Source organism: Mytilus edulis, chromosome 8 (assembly GCF_963676685.1).
Source record: "Mytilus edulis chromosome 8, xbMytEdul2.2, whole genome shotgun sequence".
Classification (NCBI taxonomy): Eukaryota; Metazoa; Mollusca; class Bivalvia; order Mytilida; family Mytilidae; genus Mytilus; species Mytilus edulis.
The window spans coordinates 2,544,873-2,559,298 of NC_092351.1; positions in this window are offsets into that span (position 1 = coordinate 2,544,873).

Sequence of the window (14,426 nt, forward strand, 5' to 3'; positions counted from 1 at the left end):
TTGCAAAAAACAGCTAAGGTAATCTATGCATGAGGTAGAAAAGCCTTAGTATTTTAAAAAAATCAAAATTTTGTAAACAGTTAATTTATAAATATAACAGTATCAATGATAATTCATTGATAGTTCATATTCGGGCAGGATTTTAGTAACGACATTATAATAAAATTGAGAATGAAAATGGGGAATTTGTCAGAGACAACAACCCGACCAATAAACAAACAACAGCAGAAGGTCACCAACAGATCTTCAATGCAGCGAGAAATCCCCGCACCCGGAACCGTCCTTCAGCAGGCCCATAAAAAATATATATACTAGTTCAGTGATAAGGAACGCCATTCTGAACTCCAAATTGTACACAGTAACTAAAATTAAAAATATTACAAGACTAATAAAGGCCAGAGGCTCCTGACTTGGGACAAGCGCAAAACTGCGGCGTTATTAAACATGTTTATGATATCTCAACGCTCCCCCTATACCTCTATCCAGTGTAGAGAAGTAAACGCATAACAATTAAAATTCAGTTCAAGAGGAGTCCGAGTCTGATGTGAGAAGATATAAACAAAGAAAATAAACAAAATGACAATGATACATAAATAACAACAGACTACTAGCAGTTATCTGACATGTCAGCTCCAGACTTTTAAACTGATTGAAAGATTATGTCGTCATCATATAAATATCAGGCAAAATCCTTTCCGTTAGGGGTTTAGTAAAATACCATCATAACATATATGAGAAGAATATAACCGGTGTCATGCCAACAACTGTTTTTTAAATAAATGTGTTTAGTTCCGATGCAAAGACCCTATAAATGAATCAAAACGCCAAAAAATGCAATCGTTAATCACCTGTCAACAGTATCGTAACTATATCCCTCCTTAATTAGTCTGTTTAAAGGTTTTGATAGCTATTGAGGTGAATGCTGACATTTTTGTGCTTTCTAAAGAATATTTCCATAAAAAAAAATGGATGTGAAATACCTGAACGTATAAGAAGTCTGCATGTCAAGCTATATTTACGAATGATGTCCTTATACCGATGATAAAATTTAGTAAATGTTTTGACTAATTTGTGATATCGATGCATCAATCTATCTCGTTAACATCTCAAACATTGTTACATACACGGGCGAATCGTACAAGTTGAGATGTATAAACACCGTAAGATGGTGACAAGGGAACGTCACCATCTAAGAATGGATAATTAACGATAGGAAATGAACAATCATCTCATTTATCATAAATTTTAGTATTAAGCTTTCCGTTAATAATATAGATATCAAGATCGAGGAAAGGGCAGTGGTCATTGTAAGTATTAGCTTTATTAAAAGTAAGTTAAACAAGATAAATTTCGTTAGTATACATACTGAAGTCGTCATTATTGAGAGCCAAAATATCATCCAAATATCTAAAAGTATTATTAAATTTGTGAATCAGATGTTGTTTCGATGGGTCTTTGCTGATTTTTGTCATAAATTGTAACTTATAACAATACAAAAACAGGTCCGCAAATAAGTGGTGCACAGTTAGTCTGCATTCGAATTCCGATAACCTGACGATATACGGAATCGCTAAAGAGAACAAAAATGTTATCAAGTAAAAATTCAAGGGCAGATATAATATCAAAGCATGTCCAATTGACATATTTTTTTTGTTTATTGCTACTTAACATATATATTCACATTCTGACTTTTTAAATACCCATTTAATAAGGTGTGTGACATTTTCCTTAATGAGAATGTGAAGCAATGTGGTATATATAGGCTAGAAAAATCAAAACTTTGAACAGATTCAAAATCACCAATATAAGCATGCAATTTATCAAGTACTTCTTACCAGTTCTTAACACTCCAAAAGTAATTAATTCCATTATTTTCGAAGGCCTTAATTGAACAATTTATTATCAAGTGTTTGATTGTTCCAAGTGTACTGGTAAGAAAAATAGACAATTTAGTAGTAATACAATGGCTTGAAGATGATATTAATCTATATTCGTAAGTTGTTTTGTGTAGCTTCGGAAGCCAATACATAGTCGGGACTTTTACTGTATTAGGTTCTGCTTGTTATGTGGTAGCTAAAAGTTATTGTTTGTTATAGATGTCGTTTTCTGAAAATGGAGTCAGTTTGAATGTTGGTGAATTGGTGATTTCTTTTTGCAGAACCTCAATGTGAAATTTTCGTCAACAATAATATAAATATTATTACCAGATTTATCGGCCGGGACAAAAACAAATCCCATGGCTAGTTTGTTTGATACGAAAAATAGGTTTATTGTGGTTATTGTTAAGAGTAAAACATTCTTTAAATTGTTGAATACGTATATCAACTATATTCATTACTGAGTTAAAAAAAGAGTCCAAAGATTTTTTGTTAGCTTTTTCCCGTTTTATCCATTTCAAATAGTTAGTACGGTTGAGTCGTGGATGATATTACGACACTTATTCCAATTAATGATTGACGGGGGACGATATTTGAGTCTTTAACTGAGGAATGATTTTAACTCTCGGTCTTGAACGATGTTAAGATCTCCTGTTATAAAATAGGAAATTAGTTCATAAATGTATTTGGAATTACTGCAATTACATGAAGTAGGTGTGTTTTCACTGATATTAAAATCTTTACACAATTGGTTATAATTAAACACAAATTTCCGGGTAGATTTCTTGTCAATAAAATAAATAAGAGGGAGCTCAGTATATCCAGGAATTTGTTGTTTGACAGAATGGTCGTTAAAATACCGGCAATGTTTACAAAATCAAAACCTTTTTTGACATACTTTATTTTAATAAAATGTTTTTTTATGATCTTCAGGGCGATCAATTTTGGGAAACAGTTTAGAATAACAATATGCAATTATAATTTGAAGGATTTTATACTTAGGACTGCTATATGAAATTGTGTTGCAATGCTCTAAAACTTTATTTAAATTATAAACCGGTAATGAACAGAGCTTTGTTAACAGATAATGACTGCTGTTGTTTATTGAAATGGAAATTAGGTCCGAAATATTGAAGTATGATTGGTCCGAACTTTTAACACTGGACACTTTTAATTTGCAAAACACTCATTTGCAAATCCGCCGCCGCCTCAAATAAGAGCTACAGTGTCATGTATATAACCAAAATGTGCGGAATTACATGGGATTCAATAATTTCATTATTTTTCTACTGTTACTATTATATTTATTTTGCTATTTGATTTATAAAAACATGGGATTTTCAATATCCCATGGGACAGGGCAAAATCCCATGGGATTTACCATTATCGCATGGGATTTTGGTTAAATCCCATGGCATTTTTTTTGGTCCCATGGGATAATTGTAGTCCCATGGGATATTTGTTGTAGATTGGGACAAAAAAAATCCCATGGGACAAAATAAAATCCTATGGGATTCAAATTATAAATATATAGATATAAATATACAGTATGTGTATGTTGCAATGAATGCTGTTTGGTAGTAAAAAGTTTTAAATGTATACAAGTTTTTTTTATATATATATATATATGTCACAAACATGTTTTTTATTTGTTAATATGACAATAAAGATTATAATTCTGATTTTGGAATGTATAATAAAATTTAAAGTCAAAGAGTAAAGTTCTTTCACTGAAACAAAATGATGACATGTTTAAATAAATGAAAAAATATTGTTTTGAAATCTTGTCTTGTTTATTTTATAATGAAAAATAGAACTGAAAAAAATATCTCATATTCTGACTGAATAGTTTACTCTTTTCATGAAGTAAGGTTTTCTTTGTTATAGTTTCATTGCAATACATGAATATGCAAACAATTTGAATTATATACCTTTGTGGTGTACATAATATTATGCTTATATTTGCAAATTTATAATTTAAACACTTTTTGTGTTAAAGTTTTAGTTTTCTTTTTTGCCGCTTGCTATGTACAATTATTCAGTCCACTATATAAGAGTTAAGTCAATAAATTATTTCATCCACTAGAATATTCCCGCAATTCTTAGACAAAACATTTTTCAATCTGTTCTTCAAAGATCTTCCTCCGTACATCTTTATTGGATGGGGCGATTCAAATGAGAAGACAAAGCAGGTTTATTGGGACAACAACATACTAATATTTTTTTCATTCGTTCCTTCTTACAATTGATAGTTACATTGTTGCATTTACATGATCAAGTTCTTGAGCATCTATGATCGTGATGATATGACTCCTTTTTGTTTATAGTCATTATAGTCATTATGTTGAAATTTCCTTTTTCTATTAAATGTAAGAAAAAAACGTTCCATTTCAAATTAATAAAAGTCGCACTATTGAAAAAAATATCATCTTCCAAGTTTTCTGTTCAGTATTGATCTGTTGAATGATGACCATGAAAACCGAGATGTCTGACCTACAAATACACAAAACTCAAAAATTATCAGTGAAGAGAAATACAGCAATAAAATGGCTATTTTATCATGTTTATGAACATTTTAATAAACTTTCAATTAAATATCTATTGTTAGTACTCTCATTTCAGTGCTTTGTGTCTATGATTTACATATTACTGGTTATTGTTTGGTTCCTTGTTGCAGTCTTTTGAGTTACGCCCATTGCAACAAATTTTTACAATTTGTTCAAATGTTGTGCTGTTATTAAAACCACTGTCCGGTATAGCGTTCGCTCATTGTCAAAGGCTATACAGTGAACTATTTTTGTTAAATTAAGGGGGCTCGCAGGTTTCAATCAATTTTTGTTCTTAATATAGGGTTACGCTATATTTTTCTATAAATGAACTTTATCTTATACTTTATAGAAAAATTAAATTAAAAAAATGGGAACACCATTCATTCACACTTACAATCCGCCTTTGAAAGAAGCATATATACATTTTTGTAAAGGTACATTTTTTCTGTTGAACTAATAGGAGAAATAGAGGTAATTTTGAAATGAAACTAGATTCTCTAAAGAGCCTGTGTCGCTCACCTTGGTCAATGTGAATATTAAACAAAGGAAGCAGATGGATTCATGACAAAATTGTGTTTTGGTGATGGTAATGTGTTTGTACGTATTACTTTACTGAAATTCTTGCTGCTTACAGTTATCTCTATCTATAATGAACTTGGCCCAGTAGTTTCAGTGAAAATGTTAGTAAAAATTTACAAATTTTATAAAAATTGTTAAAAATTGACTATAAAGGACAATAGGGGGTCAATTGACCATTTCAGTCATGTTGACTTATTTGTAAATCTTACTTTGCTGAACATTATTGCTGTTTAAAGTTTATCTCTATCTATAACTTGAGGCTCTCAAGAGCATGTGTCGCTCACCTTGGTCTATGTGCATATGATCACCCCTAGTTTTTTGGTGGGGTTCGTGTTGTTTATTCTTTAGTTTTCTATGTTGTGTCGTGTGTGCTGTTGTTTGTTTGTCTTTTTCATTTTTAGCCATGGCGTTGTCAGTTTGTTTTAGATTTATGAGTTTGACTGTCCCTTTGGTATCTTTCGTCCCTCTTTTTTAACAATGGACACAGATAAATTCATGACAAAATGGTGTATTGCTGATGGTAATGTGTTTTTAGATCTTTCTTTACTGAACATTCTTGTTGCTACAAATATCTCTATCTATAATGAACTTGGCACAGTAACTACAGTGGAAATATTTCCTAAAATTTTACAAAAGTTAACAAAAATTTATGAAAATTGACTATAAAGGGCAATAACTCCTTAAGGGGTGAATTGACAATTTTGGTCATGTTGACTTATTTGTTGATCTTTTTTTGCTGAACATTACTGCTGTTTATAGTTTATCTCTATCTATAATATTATTAAAGATAATAACCAAAATCTGCCAATTTTTCTTAAAATTACTAATTCAGGGGCAGTAACCCAACAACAGGTTGTCCGATTTGTCTGTAAATTTCAGGGTAGATAGATCTTGACCTGATAAATACTTTAACCTCTGTCAGATTTGCTTTAAATGCTTTGGTTTCAGAGATATAAGTCAAAATCTATATTTCACTCCTATGTTTTATTTTTAGCCATGGCGGCCATCTTGATTGGATGGCCGGGTCACGCCACACATTTTTAAACTAGATACACCAAAGATGATTGTGGCCAACTTTGGATTAATTTGGCCCAGTAGTTTCAGAGGACTAGTAATAGATTACTAAGATTTACGAAAAATGGTTAAAAATTGACTATAAAGGGCAATAACTCCTAAAGGGGTTAACTGACCATTTCAGTCATGTTGACTTATTTGTAAATCTTACTTTGCTGAACATTATTGCTGTTTACAGTTTATCTCTATCTATAATAATATTCAAGATAATAGCCCAAAAACGGTATAATTTCCTTAAAATTGCAAATTCCAGGGCAGCAACCCATTAACGGGTTGTCCAATTCGTTTGAAAATTTCAGGGCAGATAGATCTTGACTTGATAAACAATTTAACTTGTGACAGATTTGCTCTAAATGCTTCGGTTTCAGAGTTATAATCCAAAATCTACATTTTACCCCTATGTTCTATTTTTAGCCATGGGGGCCATCTTAGTTGGTTGGCCAGGTCACCGGACACAATTTTTAAACTAGATACCCCAATGATGTTTGTGGGTAAGTTTGATTTAATTTGGCCCAGTAGTTTCAGAGGAGAAGATTTTTATAAAAGTTAACGACGACGGACGACGCCGGACGCAAAGTGATGGGAAAAGCTCACTTGGCCCTGTGGGCCAGATGAGTTAATATTATTCAAGATAATAACCCCAAAACAGTAATATTTCCTTAAAATTACCAATTCAGGGGCAGCAACCCAACAACGGGTTGTCTGATTAATCTGAAAATTGCAGGGCAGATAGATTTTGACCTGATAAACAATTTTACCTCGTCAGATTTGCTCTAAATGCTTTGGTTTTTGAGTTATAAGCCAAAAACTGCATTTTACCCCTATGTTCTATTTTTAGACGTGGCGGCCATCTTGGTTAGTTGGCCAGGTCACCAGACACATTTTTTAAACTAGATACCCCAATGATGATTGTGGCCAAGTTTGGTTTAATTTGGCTTAGTAGTTTCAGAGGAGAAGATTTTTGTAAAAGTTAACGATGCAGGACGACGCAGGACGACGACGGACGACGGACGCAAAGTGATGGGAAAAGCTCACTTGGCCTTCTAAAAAGAACTTAATTACAGAAATCTCTTAAATTTTACAATAGTTTAGTTTAAGTAAAGCTAGTTGAAAATGATAATAAAAAATATAGGTCACTGATGAGCTAAAAAAGATATTACAATTCTCATGCCAAACAAGAGGCTCTCAAGAGCCTGAATTGCTTACCTTAATTTTTTGCTTAAATCTTCCATCAATGATTATTTTGGGTTTTTCAATTTATATAAATGGTTCTCCTATTCTGTCATATCTTCTTCCAAAGCAAAAACAAGAGTGGACACACTGAAATGTCTCGATTGTCTCGTGTTCATAATATTGTTTATGATGAAAGTATAAAAAACATTGTATACCCCAAGCATTACATTATTGCTGTTTACAGTTTATCTACATCTATAATAATATTCAAGATAATAACCAAAAACATCAAAATTTCCTTAAAATTACCAATTCAGGGGTGGCAACCCAACAACGGGTTGTCCGATTCATCTGAAAATTTCAGGGCAGATAGATCTTGACCTGATAAACAATTATACCCCATGTCAGATTTGCTCTAAATGCTTTGGTTTTTGAGTTATAAGCTAAAAACTGCATTTTACCCCTATGTTCTATTTTTAGCCATGGCGGCCATCTTGGTTGGTTAGCCGGTTCACCAGACACAATTTTTAAACTAGATACCCAAATAATGATTTTGGCCATGTTTGGTTAAATTTGGCCCAGTAGTTTCAGAGAAGAAGATTTTTGTAAAAGATAACTAAGATTTACGAAAAATGGTTAAAAATTGACTATAAAGGGCCATTACTCTTAAAGGGGTCAACTGACCATTTCGGTCCTGTTGACTTATTTGTAAATCTTACTTTGCTGAACATTTTTGCTGTTTACAGTTTATCTCTATCTATAATAATATTCATGATAATAACCAAAAACAGTAAAATTTCCTTAAAATAACCAATTCAGAGGCAGCAACCTAACAATCGGTTGTCTGATTAATCTGAAAATTTCAGGGCAGATAGATCTTGACCTGATAAACCATTTAACCTCTGTCAGATTTGCTCTAAATGCTTTGGTTATTGAGTTATAAGCCAAAAACTGATTTTACCCCTATGTTCTATTTTTAGCCATGGTGGCCATCTTGGTTGGTTGGCCGGGTCACCGGACACAATTTTTTAACTAGTTACCCCAATGATGATTGTTGCAAAGTTTGGTTCAATTTGGCCCAGTAGTTTCAAAGAAGAAGATTTTTGTAAAAGAAAACTAAGATTTACGGAAAATGGTTAAAAATTTACTATAAAGGGCCATAACTCCTAAAGGGGTCAACTGACCACTTCGGTCATGTTGACTTATTTGTAAATCTGACTTTGCTGAACATTTTTGCTGTTTACAGTTTATCTCTATCGATAATAATATTCATGATAATAACCAAAAACCACAAAATTTCCTTAAAATTACCAATTCAGGGGCAGCAACCTAACAATGGGTTGTCCGATTCATCTGAAAATTTCAGGGCAGATAGATCTTGACCTGATAAACAATTTTACCCCATGTCAGATTTGCTCTAAATGCTTTAATGAGTTATAAGCTAAAAACTGCATTTTACCCCTATGTTCTATTTTAAGCCATGGCGGCCATGTTTTTTGATGAAATGGGAATTTAAACACAAACTTTATTCTAGATACCCTAGGAATTAATCAGATGAAGTTTGGTTTGAATTGGTTCAGTAGTTTCAGAGGAGAAGATCTTTGAAATAGTTTACGACGGACGGACGACGAGGGACGGACGACAACGACGGACGGACGACGACGGACGCCAAGTGATGGCAAAAGCTCACATTTCTTTTTGGAAAGGTGAGCTAAAAATGGCATTTCTGCACCAAAGGGAGATAATTTGGAGCTTTTTCAATGATATATACATTTTAAAAGTTGTCTGGGGCCAAAACAAATTGATTTTTTAGAATGATTTCTGTACCATATGATAAAGTAAAAACTAATAAAGTTATAAATAAAATTAGTTATAAAAAAAAATATTTTAATATTTTTCTGAAATTTTTATACCCTCGAGCCTCCTTAAATGTCATTTGATCTCTATTGGAGAAAAGTTTTATTTGAAATCAGACTGCTTCTTATTTTTATATCAACCCAGCCATATTATGACTGTCCAATATCAGGAGCTTGTACATAGTTCAGTGGTTGATGTTGGTTCATATCCGTCATTTTTGTTTTTCATAATATTTTGTTTTTTTATAAATTAGTCTGGTATATTTGAAGTTTGAATTGATGCTTCGTTTCAAATTTTGTTAGCATTGTCTTTTATAGATTACTATATCATGTATAGGGTATGAGTTTTTTCATTACTAACAGGTCATCATTGGCCTCTAATAAGTAATTACAATGGTTACATCCACTTAATTGAACTCTGATGGATAGTTTTCTCATTTATCGTACCACATCTTATTTTAATAAATATTTAATCATTACTCAAGGGCTAAAACTTTTTTTAACAGTGGACTTACCATTTAGGCTTTGTTGACCTTTGTAAATCTATGTTTGTTGATAATTTCTTCTATTTATAGTTTCCCTTTATCTTCAATATTCTTGCCCTACACATAAAAGGGTGAACAATATCATTAAATGACAAAAATAACTACTAATACATAAAAAGTAGGCAACTGAAAATTTTGCCTCATTTGTATATAACTTCGACTTGATCCTCATTCTTGCTGTTTAATATTATCATTGTTTTATGAAAATGAGGTCTTAGTAAAATTAACCTTGGCAGACAGACATCTTCTTTTTTTATATGACACCTTGCATTCATTCCGTACAACAAGTAGACCTATGCTTATAATATCTGATAAAATGAAGAAAAAAAAAAAAAAACATAGCATTGACCAAAGAACCATAAAATGCTGTCATGGTTTTATGAATCTGCCAGAGAGACATGCATGCACACCTTACCAGTCAGGGGACTTACTGAAGTAAGTGATTTTTAAATCACTTATTTGAGTAGCACATATCAGAAACAGGAGCGATGAGAGATCGGTTTTTAATTAGATTGATTCTGTTCTGTTCTGGTTTAGAAAATCCCTCCTTCAAAGGAGCACTTCGCACAATGACGAATAAATGTTAAAAAAGTGTTTATATATATATATTTATATATACCTAAAAAGACATACTAGGTACGCCTCGTGAGATGAGTGTTGGTTACTGTCAAAGACCCTTACGCTTGCTTGCTTATACAAGTTCGTAATGAAGAGGAAAGCAAAGCTTCCTTGTTATGTATTTTACAGTGTAGCAGGCATCCATGCATTAACATTTGCAACCACAACATTTTTGCACAAGCACATATAAAGCTACTAGGGTCCAATATAAAGTTAGTGTCTAGCTATTTCAACTTTTTTCTTGGACGCCGTCATAGTAAAAAAAAAAAACTTCAAGGCGTAATAATTGTTTGTATTAAAAAAAGAAGAAACCTAAATCTTACTTGTTAGTTGTTACGGGCTAACAAAAAAGATTCATTTAAAGTTGGTTATACATACAATACAACATAAGCTCTAGAGCTTTTATCCAACATACATATACATGATATATGACAAGCACAATACATAAAACATTAAGTTCATCACTGAGATAGTAGTCTCAGATAGAGGGCGATGGGGCCAACCAAACCCCTATTCAATCTGAATGTAGGACAGAAAGTCACAGGACAAAAAGTCACGGTCAACAAGTCACAGACAAAAAGTCACAATTCAGATTATTTTTCTTTGAACAAGAAAACACTTAGTAATTAAAATTTGTTCAATAAATATCAATAAAAATCAAATAATTGTTATGAAAACAAAATCTAATACATTTCCATTTACCATGTTTATCAAGCTTTATGAGCAAGTTCCTTAAATTAAAAATGAATATATGTAATAAAAAGAAAATATTTCAAGATCTTTTTCATATATTCAAACCAATTGTCAACAATTTGTTTGTGACTTTTTGTCCTATCAAATATGTGACTTTATGTCCTATGACTTTTTGTCCTGTGGCTTTCTGTCCGTTTACCTTCCATCTAAATCAGTGAACTGAATAATTGTTTTTTTGCAGTAGTCCGGGTAACGAGTCGATATCGGTTATTAATCATGCAAAATGCGAGTGAACACTTACGCACCTTTTTCCAGAATGTCCTGCTAAAAACAAAGAATCACCAGAGGTCATGCAGGAACAGCAATTATGTGGCCACAATCATTAGATAACTGTATACAAAAACTCCAAGATGGAAATGATCGTATAATTGCTATCAAGATCGAACTTAGAAATCAAAATATATGCCTTAAAAACACCTATATGCTTACAACATCTGCAAATTCCGAGGTCAAATATAAAGAATTCCTGGATATCATCACCCATATAAGTGAAAAATATACTAACTTGACAACAATTCTGTGTGGTGATCTAAATGGGACGTTAAAAACCTCTCGTTCAAACCAACATGATAAAATCTTACAAAGATATACTAGTACTCAAAATTGGATGAATAAATGCCACTCCCAAGATGACACTTTTTTCCATCACAACGGTAGATCAACATCCCAAATTGATTATATTCTCACCAAGAAAGAAGACATAATTGATAAAATCACAATTATGGACATGACTGGCATAAACCTATCAACACATGTACCAGTTATCTGTGCCCTTGCTGCCAGAACAAAAACAGAAAAAAATAAAATCAAGAAACAATCTACCGTGAAATATAAAATAGAATGGGACCGGGGAAACACTAATCTGTATAAAACAAAGTTAAAGGAATTACTAGCACAACAGATATATTCATAACAACCAGACAACAACAGATATAGTTACCATTATTATAGACTGTTTGAAAAAAGCAGAAAAGCAATCAATTCCATCTAGGATCATAAAGTTAAACGGGCCAAAAATTAAGGTGTCGCCAGAAGCCAAAAGGCTGCTAAATTTAATCAAACAAAAACACAGAATCTGGGTTGTAAAGGGTCGTCCAACAGGAACTGACAAATCATACATTGAACGTAAGGAAGCAAAATATAATGCTAGGAAAATCCTCCGCAAAGAAAGAGCTATTGAAAAAGAGAATTTTTATCACCAACTAGAACAACAACCTTCAAATAAAACATTCTTTAAACTTATAAATAGAAATATGGGCAGGGAAAATTTAAATACTCCAGTGATTCAGCATGAAAATAAGGAAATAAACTGTCCAGTTGAACAGAAAGAAGTTTTGGCAAAATATTATGAACAATTAGCTACACCCCAAATCTCTAATGAATATGACAAAGAATATCTCAAAACATGTCAACTTCGCTGTAACATCATCAAAGAACTTGCCCAAAACAATAAGGTCTGTAGTATTGACTTTAGCGAAGACGAAATCCTAGCTGCCATCAAAAATCTTACTAGCGGTAAAGCAGGAGATGAATATGGCGTATTCTCAGAACACCTTAAATTAGCAGGCTCAGAAATTACTCCAGTATTAAAATTTGTCTTCAACAAAATAATTAAAGAAAGGAGAACACCCCAACAATTCAAAACAGGAATTATCACTCCAGTATGCAAAAAAGGAAAAGACAGCAGCCTATTGGACAGCTATAGAGGAATAACCGTCTCCTCAATTTTAGGAAAAACATTTGAACATGCATTACTGAATAAAATTATTAACAAACTTGATAATCGTTCATCTCAACAATTTGGCTTTTCACAAGGACTATCTCCGTCTATGGCAGCTCTACTAATTTCGGAAGCACACATGAACTCTAAACAGATGAAAGAAATTCTATATTTGGCAACTCTTGATACTAAAAAGGCATTCGATGTAGTAAACCACGATATTCTCCTAGACAAATTATTTCAAAGGGACATACCACTCGACATCTGGGAAACAATTTATGAGATGTATCATGATTTAACATCAAGAATAAACTGGAAAGGGGAATACAGTACCAGTTTTCCCATAAGGCAAGGTGTCCGTCAAGGAGGTATCCTATCAACCCATTTTTATAAGGCATATATTGAAGATTTATTAATACAATTGGAGTAGTCAAATGTAGGGCTACACCTTGGAACTAATTATTCCGGCTGTCCAACTTGTGCTGATGATATACTTTTGCTATCAAATTCGGATGAGGACATGCAGGTTATGTAGAACACTGTTAACACCTACTCAAAGGACCATCAATATACAATCCATCCGTCAAAGAGTGTTCTATTAAAACAAAATCAAACCTCTTCTAACAGTGGAAAAGTGACATTGTCAGCATGGGAATTGGGGAACAGGGAAATAACAACATCAGATCAAGCTACTCATCTTGGATTAACTAGATCTTCCAAAAATGAAAATTTAATAAATGTTGAAGAAAGAATAAGTCTGGCGCGAAGAACATCTTACTCGCTAATGAAAACAGGCGTTCATGGAACAAATGGTCTGAACCCACGTGTGTCCTTCAATATTTACAGAATATATATATTGCCTCGTCTCCTTTACAGTTTAGAGGTCCTTCCGCTAAATGCAAGGCAACTAAAAGCACTCAGCGACTTCCATTTAACATTCCTGAGAAACATCCAATCTCTGCCTGTCAGAACAGCGTCAGTGGCAATTTATGCTTTACTTGGTGCCCTTCCACTTGAAGCTGAGCTTCACAAACGCCAACTGAGTCTTCTTCATTCCATTCTTAAATCAGAAAATCAAAACCTAAAAGAAATTTTAATACGACAATATCGTCTGCAAGTTAATCAAGGAACTTTTCTAGAAAGAACTGAATCTATTTTAGATAAATATAATCTGCCTACTATAGAGGAACTTTGGGAAAACACACCAACTAAAATTAATTGGAAACATACAACAAGATCTGCAATCATAAAATTTTGGCAAGAATGGATAAAAACAGAAATTTCTCAAAAATCAACTCTACATCGTTTGGATATTAACTCAATAAACATTGGAGAAACTCATGCAGTGTGGAACACAGCTCTGAATCTACCAGGAGAAACAAAAAGGGCAATAATTAAAGCAAGAATACTTACTGGAACTTACATGCTTCAAGCAAATAAGGCAAAATTCCAAATAGAAAATGCTGACTCAACCTGTCCCATTTGCAGGATTGAAGAAGAAAACCTTATTCATTTCATTACAAGATGTCCTGTCCTCGAAGGTATCCGTAGAAAACACTATGGAACCATCAAGCAAGAGATAGTGAACAAAATTGGAAGCATTCAGTGGAATAACAAGTTCCGTGATAGAGACATTATATGCCAATTGATAACAGACTGTAGGAAACTCACTGGAGAATATC